This window comes from Aulonocara sp. 'chitande type north' Nkhata Bay, linkage group LG9 (genome assembly GCF_057382095.1).
Source record: "Aulonocara sp. 'chitande type north' Nkhata Bay isolate Kocher_YH1m ecotype deep benthic linkage group LG9, A_spYH_male_GT1.1, whole genome shotgun sequence".
NCBI classification, from domain to species: Eukaryota; Metazoa; Chordata; class Actinopteri; order Cichliformes; family Cichlidae; genus Aulonocara; species Aulonocara sp. 'chitande type north' Nkhata Bay.
In genome coordinates, this window is record NC_141352.1 from 11,035,753 (window position 1) to 11,055,102 (window position 19,350).

A 19,350-nucleotide genomic window follows, 5' to 3' on the forward strand; every position below is an offset into this window, starting at 1 on the left:
CCTTTCCTTGACAAAGGTGTTGGGTTTTTTTGTTTGTTTTTATTGTCAGACAGGCTGTAAAGAAACTATGTGCTGACACTGCTAAAGATTGAGACTTGTCTTTAACCTAACTTCACTACAAATGACACTGAAACCTCAGGCTATAGCTTCTTTTCATACAGATGTTTTGCTAGAGCTTTGAAGGTTTTTCTGACTGTTACGTCCTGTTAAGATTCAAAGTTGAGGAAGGAGAGTACACACCACCCATGGTCCAGTAGGTCTTTGGTCAAACAATGATTTTAATGAATACACGCGTGGGAAGACACTCTGTACGCAGACAGCCAGTAGTCCTCGACTTAATCAAAGCATGAACAGATATTTTATAGCATCAGGGTTTGAATTACTGATGCCCCTTCATACGTCACAGACAGGATATATACATACGTCAAATCAAAACCACAATGACCTTTTAACACAGTTTAAAAGAACATCGTCTTCCATCTTCATAACAGGTGCATCCTGTCGCTGCCGGATGCTCGCTTGTCATCTTGACACCTCAGCAGCAGTTCTGCGACAAACTGCTCTTTGCAACATCAGCAAAACATGATTAAACTTTCACCTATAAATGATTCTCTAACTAAGTGTGTGTCTGTGTGCTAACCACAATTGCACCCTGTTTCACCTCGCGACTAGCTCCTAACCTCTAACCAGACAGAGAGACAGAAACCACTCTCGTATATGTAATAATCGAACTGAAACTATGGATATGACTTATACTAAATAAATGTTTTAATCAAGAACCTCTACTAAACATAATAACTGTGTGCATAAGCATCTTAAGGCCTTCTTAAAGCTATCTGTTACATTGTTAAAGCAATGATCATACTGCAGATTATATTATGCTGGTCAAATACTTTTTGTTCATCCCCACAGTCCCCACGAAGAAGTGTGAGTGTGGGGACCGGTAACAAATGGGTCCAGAACGGAGTGAAAGGAAAACAGACAGGTGTTTAGTAAATAAAGCAGTTTTTATTATAGATAATCTTAACATAAACAGCCGGCAACACTGTTTTACCAATAACACTAGAAAAAGGTCGCAACAACAAAGAACACAACCAAACAAAAAACTCCACACCACGAGGAGGAACTTCCGGGGGCCCACAAGCCCACCCTGTCACTAACAGCAGGAAGTTCCACTGCTGCTGCTGCTGTTGAGGTCCACACTACTCACATGACGCAGCTACTCTCCCCACTGCTCCTACAGCTTGATACCACAGGCAGGACAATCACACAGGCAGGACCTCTTTTAACACCTAAAACACAATAAAGAAAGACCAGAGAAATCCTCATCCAGTTCATCCCCAGCTATATGACCTCAGAGGTGATTGCTGACTGGGCCCAGGTGGTAAATGAGGCCAATGAACAGCAGCTGTGTCCTGGGGAGAGAGAAGAGGGAGAGACAGAGGGGTGGAGCAAGAGAGGAGGAGGCGGAGAGAGACCACCACACCCACACAACAGTAGTTTCAGGAGGCCCTGCTAGAGCCCTAACACTGACTTTTATGGTGTTTCTCACAAATATAAGCCAAAATGCACCTTAAAATACAAAAACAAAAGGAAAATTTAACAGTAAAACTGTTCCTCTTCTTACATAAACAGGTCAGGAAATCTGCATTTAAAACTGATTACTGACCGGTGCTGTGGAAATACAAGAACCAGCTAAACTTCTTGCAGTTTAAGCAGGACGGCACATGCCATTCAGACTCTCAGCTGTAACTGTCACATTGTTGCAGTATTGTGTCAGATTGATATTGATGTTTATTTCTTTTAGGATTACAGTTAATCAAACATTTACCATTGTAACATTAAAATAAACACAAAGGAACTGTGTTTGAAACCATGAAGCACTGATTATTTTATAAGGGTTTTAATTGTTTGTTTGTGTTTTTTATTCTGTTTTTCAGCAGGGGAAAACTACAAGAGCGAAAAAAAGGTCATGAGGGAATAATTCAAAACATCTGACAGGAAGCAGTGAAAACCAAGACGAGACAAAACGCAGTGTTACTGGAGAAATGGATATGCTATTTAACACAACATCAAGGAGCGAAAGTAGGAGTGGGAGTGAAAGCACTGAAGAAAAAGAAGAGACAGATGTTAGTATGCATCATTCAGAGATCTCTGGATGTTATAGAGAGTTAAAATTGCCACAAGGCAGATATTACAGAATTGGTGAGACTTCCAATGCCTTGATGCATGACAGCGAGCAGTATAACATGTACAATCCAGCACAGAATAGAATATCAAGAGCTGAACTACCTACAGTGGGAACTATAAATCTTCCTCCTTCGGAGAGGCTGTTAAACACACAAAGCTGCTTCATTGAAGGGATATCAGAACCTAATCTCAACAGCCTGATCGACAAACTGCTGGAGAAAAAGGTGATAACTGATGCAGAGAGGGAGGCAGCAGACGCGATGGAAAACAGAGGGAAAAAGGCTCGTTTTGTTATCAACACTGTGAGGAGTAAAGGTGATGCTGCCAGTTCAGATTTGATAAACATTCTCCGTGAGCTTGACAAAACCCTCTTTGAGCACCTCAGGTTAAACTGAACAGATTTTTTTGTAACATTTGTGGGGAGAAAGTGAAGCAATTACCTGCCTGTGTGTAAATGGTAAATGGTCTGTATTTGTATAGCGCTTTACTAGTCCCTAAGGACCCCAAAGCACTTCACACTACATTCAGTCATCCACACATTCACGCACTGGTGATGGCAGCTACATTGTAGCCACAGCCACCCTGGGGCGCACTGACAGAGGCGAGGCTGCCGGACACTGGCGCCACCGGGCCCTCTGACCACCACCAGTAGGCAACGGGTGAAGTGTCTTGCCCAAGGACACAACGACCGAGACTGTCCAAGCCGGGGCTCGAACCGGCAACCTTCCGATTACAAGACCATATGTGTAGGGTCAGCATATGGTGGCAAATATTTTAAGAGGTAAAAACAAAAAACAGTTTGTTGGTCTGAAAATAATTTGATAACACACTTTAAATATACACAACCAGTCAAAATTTAGACACACATTCTCATTTAATGGTTTTTCTTTAGTTTTACTACTTTCTACATTGTAGATGCATACTGAAGACATCAAATATATTAAGCAAAATATATGGAGTCATGTAGCAAAGAAAAGAAAAAATTATCTGAATATGTCTTATACTATAGATTCCTCAAAGTAGCCCTTTGCTTTGTTGACAGCGCTGTAAACCCTTGGCCTTCTGTCAGAGAGCTTCATGATGTAGTCACCTAAAATGGTTTTCACATCACAGGTGTGCCTGTCAGGGTTCATTGGTGAAATGTTTTGCCTTCTTTATGGGGTTGGGACCATCAGTTGTGTTGTTTTTTGTTTTAAAATTGCCCGATGCTTTTGTACGCTTCCTTGTGTTATTTTACCTTACAGTAACACGATATAACTAACAATGGCATGACCAATATTTTAGGCTTCACACAGTAAAACTGGTCATTTCAGTGACTTTTTGCTTTGAAACTTTGCACTTTGTCACAGACGTTAGACTTCTTCTGTTAAGTTGTTGTGACTGTGTGGAATGAACCAAATCTGACAAGTGAATATAATTCTTTGAAAAAATTTGCATTAAATTAAACTTGATTTGATTCAAACAAGTTCTATAAAATTAAAAATGTTTATAAATTGTGTTTTACTGCAGATCTCACATGTTATTTACGGCAGGAAGTTTCTGATTAAAAATCCACAAACGCACCTTTTGTAAAGACAGCTGAATACTGACATGATGACAGTGATATCAACATCAGTCTGAGTTTAAATAAAGTGAATCTGTTTCAACAAATCTGACCAAAAGAAGCAGCTAAACACATTTACCTTTAAATTCCTGCTTTGTTTTGAAGCTGTATTGCAATATTGTGAATTGGGTTTTAGTTTGCTCTTTAGGCTACTTTTTAGTATTGTTTATTTATTCTCACTTTTATTTTTAGATTTTCAGTTTCTAGCTTGCTTTCTTAAATATAATAACTTGTATCCATGGTTATTTAACTTGTTTACAGTAAAGTGAAATGTTTTTTTTATTTAATTTAAGATTTATTTACTGTACCTTAAATTACATTAATTTACTTTGAAGATTTTTTTTTAATATTTCGGCGACTCTCCCAACATTGATGGCATAGACTGGGCATGGCCTCCCATCCAAGGCCCTGAGAAATCACTTGAATCATGGGTTTCCCTATGTACCCACGTAATTGGTTTTTGGTCCCGTATGGTGATGAATTGTTAAGTAACAATTTTTGTATGTTAAAAAAGCATTTTTTCTTTTTGTATATAAATAAATGTTGATGTTGTGTGATGGGATTGTGTGCTTCAGTTTTATTTATAATGCGCCAAATAACTACAACTGATGGCTCAAGGCAATGCCATCCAGAGTAAGGATCTTGTTAGTCACAGTGTTACTAAGAATTTTACATCCAGTACGATGTCCTCAGTTTTATCTGAATTTAGAAGCACATAATGATGAGCATTAAAAGTTTGTGAACATGTATGATATGCCTTCTGAAGCATGGATAATAGAAATAGAAATGGTCTCAGCATGAAACCCTGTAGAGCTTCATAATTAACCTCAGTGTGTGAAGAGGACTCTCCATTTAATAACAGCTGTAATAAAATATGGTCAACGGTATCGAACGCTGCTCTAAGGTCCAGCAGGAAAGATTTCAACATTTCAAAATGAATGAATGCTGGAAACTGATTAAATTAATGTCTGATGATCTTTTCTGTGTTTCTTCAAGTTTGTAACACTTTGCTTGTATTCTTGCTTCAATCACTGGCATGTTCAATATAATCACTATATCAGATGAGAAATTAAACCCTGTATAGTTTAAAACTTTAATTTAATCAAACTGAAATGTTGCTGAACTCTGATGGATGTGTTATTTAATCTTGTCAACAAAATCTGAATCAGAAGACTTTATTTATCCCCAAGGGACAATTAAGAAACAACATAGCAGCATAACGTTAAAGATAAGGACAATAAGAGTGAAATAATAAATGCACAGAATATACAGTATATACAGTTTTAAAATTACACAGTTTTAAAATGAAAGTGACTGAAAGGTGAATAAATAACTGTGACTAAAAGTGAATAAAGTGTCGGTAGTATAAGAAGAGTGTCGTTTATGTTTATGGGTGTGGGAAATGGAAATATCGGCTGGAGTTAAAAAGCAGAGTGGCTTTGGGGACAAAGGTGGCTAAGGACAAATCCTTAATCATCTAAATCTGACATTAACCATCTTTTAAAATGCTCCCCTGACACTCTCTTCTTCACCTGTCCCGTGCAGCTGGTCCAACCCCTGCCTCTTTAAACTGGTGTATTTAAATCTCTTTACCTCTGTTGTGAACTTCACACAAAGCTTGTGGTAACAAAATCAAACTGATGCAAATCTTCTTTGAAAAATTTACACACATGAGACAAAATAAAACAGACTGCTCAAAGTAAAAGCAGAGCTTTCTGTGCACTCTATGTGCTCTTTGAAAAGCTGATTGTACAAAACACAGTGGCAACGTGTGTATTAGATACACTCCCTACAAAAGCATAAATATAAAAAATGGAATCTGCAAGGATAGCATCCTAAAAACTGGCATTTCTGGGGGATGTTGCAGTGAAATAAAGAAAAAAAACTGCAGCCAAATTTTCATCTGAAAATGTTGAATTTTAGTAAAAACAGTGCTCTGTAGTTTGATACTGTCATCAGACAAAGTTGATGTCTAAAGCCTTTGGACAATATGGAAATGTTTAAGCCATAAAATGACTTTTGGGAGCAGCTAAAAACCATTAAACAACAGCAAAGTTGAGCCTGTTCCAAAATTTGAATGTACACGTGTTGAAGGCCAGTCTATGTAATCGTATCAGCAGACCTGCGACCATATGTTCTGGACACTCGGGTAAAGAGAGGGGCTGAGCTGTCAACTGATCACCACCTGGTGGTGAGTTGGATCAGGTGGCGGGGGAGGACGCTGGACAGACCTGGTGCACCTAAACGCGTAGTGAGGGTGTGCTGGGAACATCTAGCAGAGGCCCCAGTCCGCGAGATCTTCAACGCACACCTCCGGCAGAGCTTCGACAGCATTCCGAGGGAGACTGGGGACATTGAGTCCGAATGGACCATGTTCAGAGTCTCCATTGCCGAAGCTGCTGCATTGAGCTGCGGCCGCAAGGTGGTGGGTGCCTGCCGTGGTGGTAATCCCTGAACCAAATGGTGGACACCAGAGGTGAAGGGAGCCACCAGGCTGAAGAAGGAGTCCTATCGGGCTTGGTTAGCCTGTGGGACTCCGGAGGCAGCCGACAGGTATCGACAGGCCAAGCGGAATGCGGCTCGGGCAGTGGCTGAAGCAAAAACTCGGGTGTGGGAGGAGTTCGGAGAGGCCATGGGAAAAGACTTTCGGACTGCCTCGAAGAGATTCTGGCAAACCGTCAGACGTCTCAGGAGGGGAAAGCGGTGCTCTACCTGCACTGTGTATAGTGCTGGCGGAGCGCTGCTGACGTCGACTGAGAAAATTGTCAGGCGGTGGAAGGAATACTTCGAGGACCTCCTTAATCCCACTGACACGTCTTCCGAGGAGGAAGCAGAGTCTGGGGATGAGGGGAATGACCCGCCAATTTCCGGGGGCGAGGTCACTGAGGCAGTTAAACAACTCCTTGGTGGCAGAGCCCCTGGTGTTGATGAGGTCCGCCCCGAGTTCCTGAAGGCTCTGGACATTGTAGGGCTGTCCTGGTTGACACGCCTCTGCAATGTTGCGTGGAGATCAGGGGCAGTACCTGTGGACTGGCAGACCGGGGTGGTGGTCCCCATCTTTAAGAAAGGGGACCGGAGGGTGTGTTCCAACTACAGGGGGATCACACTCCTCAGCCTCCCTGGGAAAGTCTATGCCAGGGTGCTGGAAAGGAGAGTTCGTCCGTTAGTCGAACCTCGGATACAGGAGGAACAATGCGGTTTTCGTCCTGGTCGCGGAACACTGGACCAGCTCTTTATCCTCTCCAGGATACTTGAGGGTGCATGGGAGTTTGCCCAACCAGTCTACATGTGTTTTGTGGACTTGGAGAAGGCATTCGACCGTGTCCCTCGGGGTGTCCTGTGGGAGGTGTTGCGGGAATATGAGGTGTCTGGCCCATTGCTACGGGCCATTCGATCCCTATACAACCGTTGCAAGAGCTTGGTTCGCATTGCCAGCAATAAGTCGGACTCGTTCCCGGTGGGTGATGGGCTTCGCCAGGGCTGCCCTTTGTCTCCGGTTCTGTTCATAATTTTTATGGACAGGATTTCTAGGCGCAGCCAAGTGGCAGAGGGCTTTCGCTTTGGTGGCCTCAGAATCTCATCTCTGATTTTTGCAGATGATGTGGTTCTGTTGGCTTCATCGGGTGAGGGCCTCCAGCTCGCACTGGAACGGTTCGCAGCCGAGTGTGAAGCAGCGGGAATGAGGATCAGCACCTCCAAATCTGAGGCCATGGTTCTCAGCCGGAAAAGGGTGGAGTGCCCACTCCGGGTCGGGGATGAGTTCCTGCCACAAGTGGAGGAGTTCAAGTATCTCGGGGTCTTGTTCGCGAGTGATGGGAGAAGGGAGCGGGCGATCGACAGACGGATTGGGGCTGCAGCTGCAGTAATGCGGACGCTGCACCGGTCCGTCGTGGTGAAGAGGGAGCTGAGTGTAAAAGCGAAGCTCTCAATTTACCGGTCGATCTACGTCCCTACCCTCACCTATGGCCACGAGCTGTGGGTAGTGACCGAAAGAACGAGATCGCGGATACAAGCGGCAGAAATGAGCTTCCTCCGAAGGGTGGCTGGCCTCTCCCTTAGAGATAGGGTGAGAAGTTCGGCCATCCGGGAGGGGCTCAGAGTAGAGCAGCTGCTGCTCCACATCGAAAGGAGCCAGCTGAGGTGGTTCGGGCATCTGACAAGGATGCCCCCTGGGCGCCTCCTGGGTGAGGTGTTCCAGGCATGTCCCACCGGGAGGAGGCCCCGGGGCAGACCCAGGACACGCTGGAGAGATTATATCTCTCGGCTGGCCTGGGAACGCCTTGGTATTCCCCCGGACAAGCTGGAGGAGGTGGCTGGGGAGAGGGAGGTCTGGGCCTCTTTGCTTAGGCTGCTGCCCCCGCGACCCGGCCCCGGACAAAGCGGATGAAGATGGATGGATGGATGGACGTGTTGAAGGCTCAAGCTAAACACATTTATCTTTAAATTCCTGCATTGTTTTTAAACTATACAGTATTGTGACTTACCGTTTACTCTACTCTTTAGGCTATTTTTTCAGCATTATTTATTCTCACTTTAATTTTTGGATTTCAGTTTCTACTTTGATTTATTAAATATAATTACTTGTCCCCATGGTTATTTAACTTGTTTATGGTAAGGTGAAACAATGTTTTTCAGTTTTGAGACAGCCTTTAATAAGGCATCAATTTAATTTAATTTAATTTAATTTAATTTAATTTAATTTAATTTAATTTAATTTAATTTAATTTAATTTAATTTAAGGTACTCTTTTGTACCTTAAAGTACATTAATTTGCTTTGAAACGTCCTACAAAATAATTTAAACTGTTTGTACCTTCATCAGCCAGCAGGGGGAGGCATTTGCTTAATAAGAGTGCTCTTAAACTCACTGCAGGTGAAACCTGAAGAAGCCACGGTTTGATATCCTGCACAAAGGAAACCAAAAGCAGGACAATCACAGAATCTGTGCTGACATCTTTGCATTTACCTGTCACACAGGACAGCTAAATTTCACCCTAAGATAGTGTCTGTATGCGTGAAATATAATAATAGATGATTCTACAGCTGCACTCTGGTGTCCGCATTAATTCTGTGATGTGAGTAAACCGAACTAACATTTGATCTCAGCATTTACAAGTTCGCAACAAATGCAGAAGGAAAAGTTTAAAAAATAAGGTCATAATTATTTCCAGATGAGCAATTTGTATCTTTTGAGCTTGTTTTATTGAGACATGATAATATAAGAAATATTTGTCATGACAGTTGGACAGCAACCTAAAGTGCAAGCACTCTCTGTCAGTATATCATTTGACTGATTAGCACACTATAGAGTAGCTTATATTACATAAATCTGAATATGTTAAACCCAGGATGTCTGAGAATGTAACAGACCGATTCAGCTTCATCTCCACAAGGACAAACAGCCTACAGGAAGTCTTTCAAACCACATGCAGTGTGATGTATCACACCAGGGGTGTCTAACTGCAGGCCTCGAGGGCCGGTGTCCTGCAGGTTTCAGATCTCACCCTGGGTCAGCAGCACAAATTCAAAATGATTTCAGTGAAGTCAAATTATTATGATTGGGAAACAGACTTCGGATGCAGTATTTCTCTTCATGTAGGTGTAATTCCCATCAGGCAAACATCACAAAGATCTCCCAACTGCTGTGATAGTTCTACGTGGTTTTGGGAAAATGAATAAAATCTCTTTAAAACAGAATATAAATAACATTTGTTTTATATTACTGTATATCTCTATATATTGTGTATTACTTAACAGACATATTTTTTCTTTGTTTCATATTCTCTAGGTCACATGGCCGCAAACGTTAATACGTAAGATGTGTTATGGTACTACTTCATTCAACAATCTAATTTATCCTTTGTTTAATAAACAACCTGAAAAAACAACAAAGAAAAGTATTAACACACCCTTTAAAGCCAGGAGTTCCTTTCTAAATTAGGAAATGGATAATGTTTAAATAAAGTGTTTGGTCTACTTTAAAAAAATCGAATCTGGAATAAAATAAACTCACATACAGCAAGGGCATATGAGTTTAATATCAAAGTAAGGAAAAGGATCAGTGATGATTCAGTGTAAACAGGAGAAGTGGTTTCAACACCGCTAGCTGTCCAGTGGATTGAAGATGCAAACCCGCTGAGATCTGTGTTATGCTCAGACTCGAGTTCATCATTGGCCAGTTTATAAGACAGTCACTCAGACTGCAGACCTGACATCCTGATAGAGATCCAGCAAACGTTAAGGCTGACGCATTTGTTTGAGAGGATTTGATTGATTTTCACATTTCAGTCAAGACTCCAACCAGTTGGTGGCGGTAAAGCACTATTTTGCTGTTTGCAAACCATCAATAAATAATATCAAGAAGAAGAAGAAAAAGAAGACGCACCTGAAAAAAAGGTGGGCGGGACTATTCGTTAGCGGAGTTTTTGAATAACTGGAAAAGATTAGAAATGTGTACATCTTCACCTGAGTAACATCGACAGAGTAACTCGCAGTTTTTAATTTATTTATTTAATTATTCGAGTCGAAGGAGGAAATGCGAGATTGGATTAAACATGGGAGCTCCAGCAGCAGGTAAGGAAACACGAGAGCATCTCTAGCAAATTTATCTATAAACGTTACACTTTTAAAATGTATCAAAGTTTTGAAGGAAGGGTCTCGATGGGGTTTGTTTACACGGATTACCTGTAGACCTGATTATTTGAAACATAGGCCTTGATTAATATGAGCAGACCTGGTGTGACAGACAGAAAGCGAGGAAATGTAACCTCCTAAGACCCGAACTCTTCCATGGCATGCATTTTTTTTTATTTCTCTTTGATATTCGGGCATATTGGGACCCGATAAATGTAAAAACAAAGAATTAGCAGTTTATTTTATTTTTTTACCTAATTTTCTTTTCTAAGAAAAACGAGAGCCACACATGAGGATATTCGTTTAAAATTTCGATTGAACAGTAGTAGTATAACGTCCCCGTAAGTCATTCAGTTTCGGTTTAAAATCGTCTGATTCTTTTATTTACAGCATGTTTCATGCGCAGTAGTCTTTAGTTTCTGCTTCTTGTTCAGTTGTTGCCTTGCATGCCCTGTACAGGCTCTTGGTAAATGCATTGAGAAAATCAATGACTGGTTGTGCCACAATTTTCTCCAGCTAAACAAAAACAAAACTGAGGTAATAGTCTTTGGTGCCAAAGAAAAACGATTACAGGTCACCAGAGAACTTCAATCTATACATCTAAAAACCACAAACCAGGCGAGAAATTTGGGTGTAGTGATGGATGCAGACCTAAACTTAGAAAAACACATTAAGACAATAACAAAGTCAGCTTACTATCACCTCAAGAATATTTCAAGGATAAAAGATCTGATGTCTCAACAGGACCTGGAAAAACTAGTCCATGCATTCATCTTTAGTAGGCTTGATTACTGTAACAGCATCTTTACAGGTCTACCTAAAAAATCAGTCAGACAACTACAGCTCATTCAGAACTCTGCTGCTCGAGTCCTCACTAAGACCAAAAAAGTGGACCACATCAGTCCAGCTCTGAGGTCCTTACACTGGCTGCCTGTCCGTCAGAGGATAGACTTTAAAGTTCTGATGCTGGCCTATAAAGCTCTGAATGGTTTAGGACCAAAATACATCAGTGACCTCCTGACCCAGTATGAACCTTCCAGATCCCTCAGGTCATCTGGATCCGGTCTTTTATCAGTTCCCAGAGTCAGAACCAGACACGGAGAAGCTGCATTCAGCTTTTATGCTCCTTATATCTGGAACAAACTCCCAGAAAGCCTCAGATCAGCTGAAACACTCAGTTTATTTAAATCCAGGTTGAAGACTCACCTGTTCTCAGCTGCATTTGAATAAAGCACCAAATCCACACTTTTAAGCTTAAATTTCAAAACTTACATTTTAACTACTGATTTTATCGACTATTATTTTTTTAATCAATTTTAAATCGTGCTTTTTTTTTTATTGTTTTGGTTTTTTAATGTCTCTGTAAAGCACTTTGAATCACCTTGTTGTTGAATTGTGCTATACAAATAAACTTGCCTTGCCTTGCATGAATAACATCAATATAAGATAAGATAACCTTTTATTAGTCCCACACGTGGGAAATTTGTTTTGTCACAGCAGGAAGTGAACAGTGCAAAAGTTATATAGCAAAAATTAGAATACAATAAGAATAAAACACTGTACACAACTGTACAGAATAGAATAAAATAAAATACTATATACAGTAGAATAAATAGAATAAAATATACAATAGGGTAAAAATGGAATACAAATGCTTTATACAACTGAGTAAAAATACAAGGAGTTCTAATAACTTATCAAAGTGTGTTTAACATTCTGTATAATCAATTTGTATTATTATTTCCTTCAAATGACTTCAGCTGGGATAAGTGATGGATGGAGCGAGTTTTACTGCGGTCTGGGATTTTCCAAACAGGGGGCTGGAAAGGAATTGCACTGGAGCACAGCAGTTAAATATAAGAAATAAAATGCATTTCATTGGCTATGGGACATATTTGTTAGACAAAACATGCACCTACAAATGACATGATGTTACTTTATTCAACAATATATATTTTTATGCTAAATAAAAAAGCCTGAAACTAATATACAAATACAAAAAGCAAATCAAAGTAAAACTGTTGCTCATTCACATAAACGGGGAAAGAGAAAATCTGCATAAAAACGGACATCTGACTTGTGCCATGGAAATGCAAGAACCAGCTAAAGCTACATATTTTTCTTTGAAAAATGCATACATGGCTTGCAGAGTTTAAACAGTATTAAGATGGCACATGCCATTTACATTTTCACCTGTAACTTTCAAGTATTTGTAGTATTTTCTATGGGCTGTGTTATATTTATATTGTCTATACCAGCGGTCCCCAACCCCTGTGCCTTGGACCGGTACCGGTCCGTGAGTCGTTTGGTACCAGGCCGCGAGAGTTGAGGCTCAGGTGTGAAATGTATGGTTTTCAGGGTTTTTATCGGTTTTCAGCGTTATTTTGTTATTGTCTTTATCGTTAACTCTGTTTTCCTGGGTCTTTTCACGTGTGTTATGAATAAATCTTTTTTTTTCGGTACTAGTACTAGTTTTATTTTGTTGTATTTATCCACGACACCTTAAAGGTCGGTCCGTGAAAATACTGTCGGGCACAAACCGGTCCGTGGCGCAAAAAAGGTTGGGGACCGCTGGTCAATACCACAGGTGTCGAACTCCAGGCCTCGAGGGCCAGTGTCCTGCGGGTTTTAGATGTATCCTTGCACAGCTGATTTAAATGGCTAAATTACCTCCTTGACATGTCTTGAAGTTCTCCAGAGGCCTGGTAATGACCTAATCATTTGATTCAAGTGTGCTGACTGGTGTTATCTAAAACCTGCAGGACACCGGCCCTCGAGGTCTGGAGTTCGACACCCCTGGTCTGTACTGTTGATTGAAAGTTTTGGGTTTTTTTTTTTTTTTTTTTTTTTTTTAAGGTTACACAGTTAATAAATCATTTACCATTGTCGCATTAAAATAAACACTGTGAGGCACTGTGTTTATAAGAGTTTTAATTAGTTAATGAATTTTATTCTGTGTTTTCCACCAGGGGAAAACTCCAACAGCCAAAGTCGCTGTAAAATGTTTTGAATAGTTCATAACATTTTCAGTGGTCATTGAAAACAAAGGCAAGCTCAATTTCCCTTGATGGAGGAATTTGGATATACCGCTTAACAAAAAAAATCAAGAAGTGAAACTTCGAGTGGAAGCGAAAGCACAGGAGAAAAAGAAGACTCCGAAGTTAGATCGTAACCTAATGATCCAGAATAAACCCGTGTCTCAGCTTCTAAACCAGTGTTTTAGAAGTTCATCCCTAAATTCTCAGTAAGCTTGTTTTTCAACTCTTGTATATCATTGGATGTTCATACCTGGGTGCATAACAGCCATTAGAACAAGATGTACAGTCCAACACGGAATAGAACAGCAAGAGCTGAACTAACTTCAGTTCAGGCAGCACAAGATGCCCTTCGACCAGCACAAGATGCCGTACAGTTCTTTCGGCCAACACAAGATGCTGTTCAGCCCCTTCGACCAACACAAGATGCCGTACAGTTCTTTCGGCCAACACAAGATGCTGTTCAGCCCCTTCGACCAACACAAGATGCCGTTTGGGCCCTTCAACCAACACAAGATGCTGTACAGTTCTTTCGGCCAACACAAGATGCCGTTAGGGCCCATCGACCAACACAAGATGCCGTTAGGGCTTTTCAGCCAAGACAAGATACCGTTCGGTTCCTTCGACCAACACAAGATGCCCTTCAGGTAAAACAAGACGCCCTTCGGGCAACACAAGATGCACTTCGGGCAACACAAGATGCCCTTCGGGCAACACAAGATACCTTTCGGGCAAAACGAGATGACCTTCGGGTCCTTCAGGCAACACAAGATAACCTTCGGCTCCTTCAGGTAACACAAGATGACCTTCGGGCAAAACAAGACGCCCTTCGGGCCCTTCAGGTAAAGCAAGATGCCCTTCAGGCAAAACAAGATGCCCTTCAGGCAAAACAAAATGCCATTCATGCAAAGCAAGATGCACTTCGGGCCCTCGAGGCAAAACAACATGCCTCTCAGGTCCTTCAGGCAAAACAAGAAGCCATTCGGGCAACACAAGATGCCCTTCAGGCAAAACAAGACTCTCTTCGGGCAACACAAGAGGCCCTTCAGGCGAAACAAGATTCTCTTCAGGCAACACAAGATGCCCTTCAGGCGAAACAAGATTCTCTTCGGGCAACACAACATGCCCTTCAGGCAGCGCAAGATGCCCTTCGGGCAACAGAACATGCCCTTCAGGCGACACAAGATGCCCTTGGGTCAAGACCAGATATCCGTCAGCCTCTTCAGGCAACACGAGATGGTCTTAATGACACTTGTTCACCTTTTGTTGACGAATCAGCAGCAGGTAGCAGTTCTGACTATGAAGAAGTCATGAAGCGCATTAATATGGAGTCGGAAACTGTGTTGGATGATGATTAAATAAACTTTAATGAAAATCTGCTCCACTCTCAGCTTATCCTCTCTTTCACTTCTCCAGTAATTTCAGTGGGCCCTGGAGGACATCCTGCCTCTTGCCTTGTTCTCACAGCATGGTCTCACTGAGCAAAATACCCTGTGCAAACAACGTCGCACAAGTAAACAGCTCACCTGATATGCTGTTAAAGGTCTTCACACCTGTTATTAATGATGATTTTTAATGATGAAACCTGCCTGTACCAGTGCAGTGTGACCGGCCTGGTGTTTTTAATGAAGGCAGAAGGAGACGTGCTTTACAGGACTGTCCCTTGGAACAGGAGGCTGCTGGCCCAACACCACAAGAAGCCTGCAGGACCCCTGTTTGACATCAAATGTCAGCAGCAGTCTGTGTGTCAGCTTCATCTCCCACACTGTGAGCTCATCTCCACAGGTGGAGGTCAGTTCTTGCAGGTCGCTCATGTGAATGACGAAGGCATCGAGTTTATTAATCCTCACCTCAGGATGAAGACTCTCCTCCTGACCCAGTCCAAGCTTTGGTTCTGCTCTTCTACAAACTCCCAGTTGATCCTGATCCCAGATCCATCCTCAGTGTGTTGTTGCTTCCAAGGAACATCGTGATCCGTGATGTACAGCGCACCAGGAGGAAACTAAATGGAGATGAGAGGTACATAGATACACCTCCTCACTGCAAACTGCATCCAAGGCAGGTTTACACTCTGTCCACTGTTCCTGAGGATGATCTGATTAAAGTTCAACCAAAAGAAGCTGATTTTGATGATGAGTACCACGACAGCTACTTCACGACATTCCAGGTGATTTTAAGAATCCTCACAGATGTTGACCTCAGTCTGAAAGATGAGAGCAGCTCCACCTGTGTTTGGGAAAGAAAATTGTGTCTTTTCTCCCCTACAGTGGGAACTTTGAGTCGTCCTCCTTCTGAGAGGCTGTTAAACACACGAAGCTGCTTCATTGAAGGGATATCAGGACCTGTTCTCAACAGCCTGATCGACAAACTGCTGGAGAAAAAGGTGATAACTGATGCAGAGAGGGAGGCAGCAGATGCGAAGCAAGACAAAAGGGAAAAGGCTCGTTTTGTTATCGACACTGTGAGGAGTGAGTTCACTTTCTCCATGAGAATGATCACATCCTCTGTCAGCACCTCAGGTTAAACTGAATGGATATTTTATGGATCATAATGTGTTTCTTTAATGACGCCAAAGTCATTTTTATCTTTCTTTGACAACTGAAGTGAGTGAAGAAAGACATTTTTTTTTTTTTATTCTGAAACCATATAATTTAAACTTTTCATCAAATATTGCGGCTGCATTTATTTTTATTCTGCACTTTTGCACTTTGTCACAGACGTTAGAGTTCTTCTGTTCAGTTGTTGTGACTGTGTGAACCAAATCTGACAGGTGAAGATAATTCTTTAAAAAAAAGTTGCATTAAAATCAATTTTGATTTGTTTCAAAGAAGTTCTATAAAATTAAAAATGTTTATAAATTGTTTTTTACTGCAGATCTCACATGTTATTTATGGCAGGAAGCACACATTTCTCTGTAGGTTTCTGATTTAAAAATCCACATACGCACTTTTTGTAAAGACAGCTGAATGATGACAGTGATTTCAACATCTTAGTCTGAGTTTAAATAAAGGGAAACAAACATTAAAGTGTCTTTAGTGTGTGTTTGAATCTGTTTCAACAAATCTGACAGAAACCAAACAGCTAAACACATTTACCTTTAAATTCCTGCTTTGTTTTGAAATTATGCAATAATGTGAGTTCGATTTTAGTCTGCTCTTTAGGGTGTTTTTCAGCATTATTTATTCTCACTTTTATTTTTAGATTTTCAGTTTCTAGTTTGCTTTATTAACTATAATAACTTGTCCCCATGGTTATTTAACTTGTTTAAAGTAAAGTGAAACAATTTTTAGCTTTAAGACGGCCTTTAACGAGGTATCAAATTAATTAAATTTACTTGAAAGTGTGTTACAAGATAATTTCCTTTAAACTGTTTGTACCTTCATCAGCCAGCAGGGGGAGGCATTTGCTTAATAAGAGTGCTCTTAAACTCACTGCAGGTGAAACCTGATGAAGCCACGGTTTGATATCCTGCACAAAGGAAACCAAAAGCAGGACAATCACAGAATCTGTGCTCACATCTTTAGACAGCTAAATTTCACCCTAAGTTAGTGTCTGTATGTGTGAAATATAATACTACATTATTCTACAGCTGCACTCTGGTGTCCACATTAATGCTGTATTGTGAGTAAACCAAACTAACATTTGATCTCAGTATTTACAGGCTGGCATCAAATGCAGAAGGAAAGGTTTAAAAATAAGCTTCTGATTGTTTCCAGGTGAGCAGTTTGTATTGTTTTAGCTCATTTTATTGAGACATGATAAGGTAAGCAATATTTAACATGAAACTTCGACAGTAACCTAAAGTGCAAGCACTCTCTGTCAGTATATCATTTGACTGGTTAGCCCACTATAGAATGGCTTATATTACATAAATCTGAATAAGTTAAATCCAGGATGTCTGAGAATGTAACAGACTGATTCAGTTTCATCTCCACAAGGACAGACAGCCTACAGGACGTCTTTCGAAACACTCAGTTTGATGCATCACACTGTTTATTCAACTTGCGCTCACAACACTCAACATTCGCTTTAATAATCATCAGATTGTTGTACTGGCAGACCGGGGTGGTGGTCCTCATTTTTAAGAAGGGAGTTGAAGGGTGTGTTCCTACCATAGGGGAAATCAGACTCCTCAGCCTCCCTGGGAAAGTCTATGCCAGGGTGCTGGAAAGGAGAGTCCGTCCCTTAGTCGAACCTCGGATACAGGAGAGGGTGGCTGTAGCTCAGGTGGCAGAGCAAGTCAGCCACTAATCAGAAGGTCGGTGGTTCGATCCCAGGCTGCCTCCTGGATGCATGCCAAATATCCTTGGGCAAGATACTAACCCCATGTTGGCCTACTGGTGGTGGTCAGAGGGCCCGGTGGCGCCTGTGTCCGGCAGCCTCGCCTCTGTCAATGCGCCCCAGGGTGGCTGTGGCTACAATGTAGCTGCCATCACCAGTGTGTGAATGACTGAATGTAGTGTAAAGCACTTTGGGGTCCTTAGGGACTGAGTAAAGCGCTGTACAAATGCAGGCCATTTACCATTTAACAATGGGAGTTTTTCCCAACCAGTCTGGTTGTCTTAATTCTCAAGATGATAAAGAGCTGGTCCAGTGTTCCACGACCAGGACGAAAGCCGCATTGTTCCCCCTGTGTTGTGTGGACTTGGAGAAGGCATATGACTGTGTCCTGTGGGAGGTGCTGCTGGAGTATGGGGTGTCTAGCCCATTGCTAAGGGCCATTTACAACCTTTGCAAGAGTTTGGTCCACATAGCCGGCAGTAAGTCGGACTCGTTCCTGGTAGGTGATGGACTCCGCCAGGGCTGCCCTTTGTCACTGATTCTGGTCATAGTTTTTATGGACAGAATTTCTAGGCATAGCCAAGTGGCGGAGGGCTTTCACTTGGGTGGTCTCAGGATCTCATCTCTGTTTTTGCAGATAATGTGGTTCTGTTGGCTTCATTGGGTGATGGCCTCCAGCTTTCCTTGGAACGGTTCGCAGCCGAGTTCAAAGCGGTGGGAATGAGAATCGGCACCTCCAAATCTGGGGCCATGGTCCTCAGCCAGAAAAGGGTGGATTGCCCGCTCCAGGTTGGGGATGAGTTCCTGCCCCAAGTGGAGGAGTTCAAGTATCTCAGGGTCTTGTTCATCAGTGACGGAAGAAGGGAGCGGGCGATCGACAGACGGATTGGTGCAGCGGCCACAGTGATGCGAACGCTGCACTGGTCCGTGGTGGTGAAAAGAGAGCTGAGTGTAAAAGCGAAACTCTCAATTTACCGGTTGATCTACGTCCCTACCCACACCTATGGCCACGAGCTGTGGGTAGTGACCGAAAGAACGAGATCGCGGATACAAACAGCAGAAATGGGCTTTCTCTAAAGGGTGGCTGGCCTCTCCCTTAGAGATGGGGTGAGAAGTTCAGCCGTCTGGGTGGGGCTCAGCTTGGGCTGCTGCCCCTGCGACCTGGCCCCGGATAATCGGAAGAAGATGGATGGATGGCACTGTTGTAGTGAACCGCTCAGTGTCATGTCATCTTTATTTTGCTTGATTTATTTATTATTTTTGCTGCATTTACAAAGACATTTTCGGCTCTGCTTCTACTTTGTTGACTTATTAAACATATTTCAGTCTTACCTTACATTATACTGTGCATTGTCCTGATGTTTGTTGTGTTTAAATTAATATTCATGTGGTGGAAGAAAACAGTTTCTCAAATTCATAAAATCTACATCTTACAGTATAAAGCGCCTCGATCCGACTGTTTTTGCAATTTAGTGCAATATATAAAAAACTGAATATAAATTTAGGCACTTCCGCCCTGGCTTCACTTTTATAACGGTGTCTTTGACTTTGAAAGGATCGTAAACCCGCTTCCTGTGTGCGCTCTGACTGCCGCTGGCTTGCGCTCTCA

At 41.9% G+C, this 19,350-nt stretch overlaps 1 pseudogene across 1 annotated transcript; it reads left to right on the forward strand.

Annotated features, from left to right (window-relative positions):
* The first annotated feature begins 10,202 nt into the window (after positions 1-10,202).
* Positions 10,203-16,486, forward strand: LOC147321682 (NACHT, LRR and PYD domains-containing protein 1a allele 5-like; annotated as a pseudogene). Its single transcript, XR_015130999.1, has 2 exons — positions 10,203-10,365; positions 13,395-16,486. The product of XR_015130999.1 is annotated as an NACHT, LRR and PYD domains-containing protein 1a allele 5-like (transcript).
* The last annotated feature ends 2,864 nt before the right edge of the window (positions 16,487-19,350 follow it).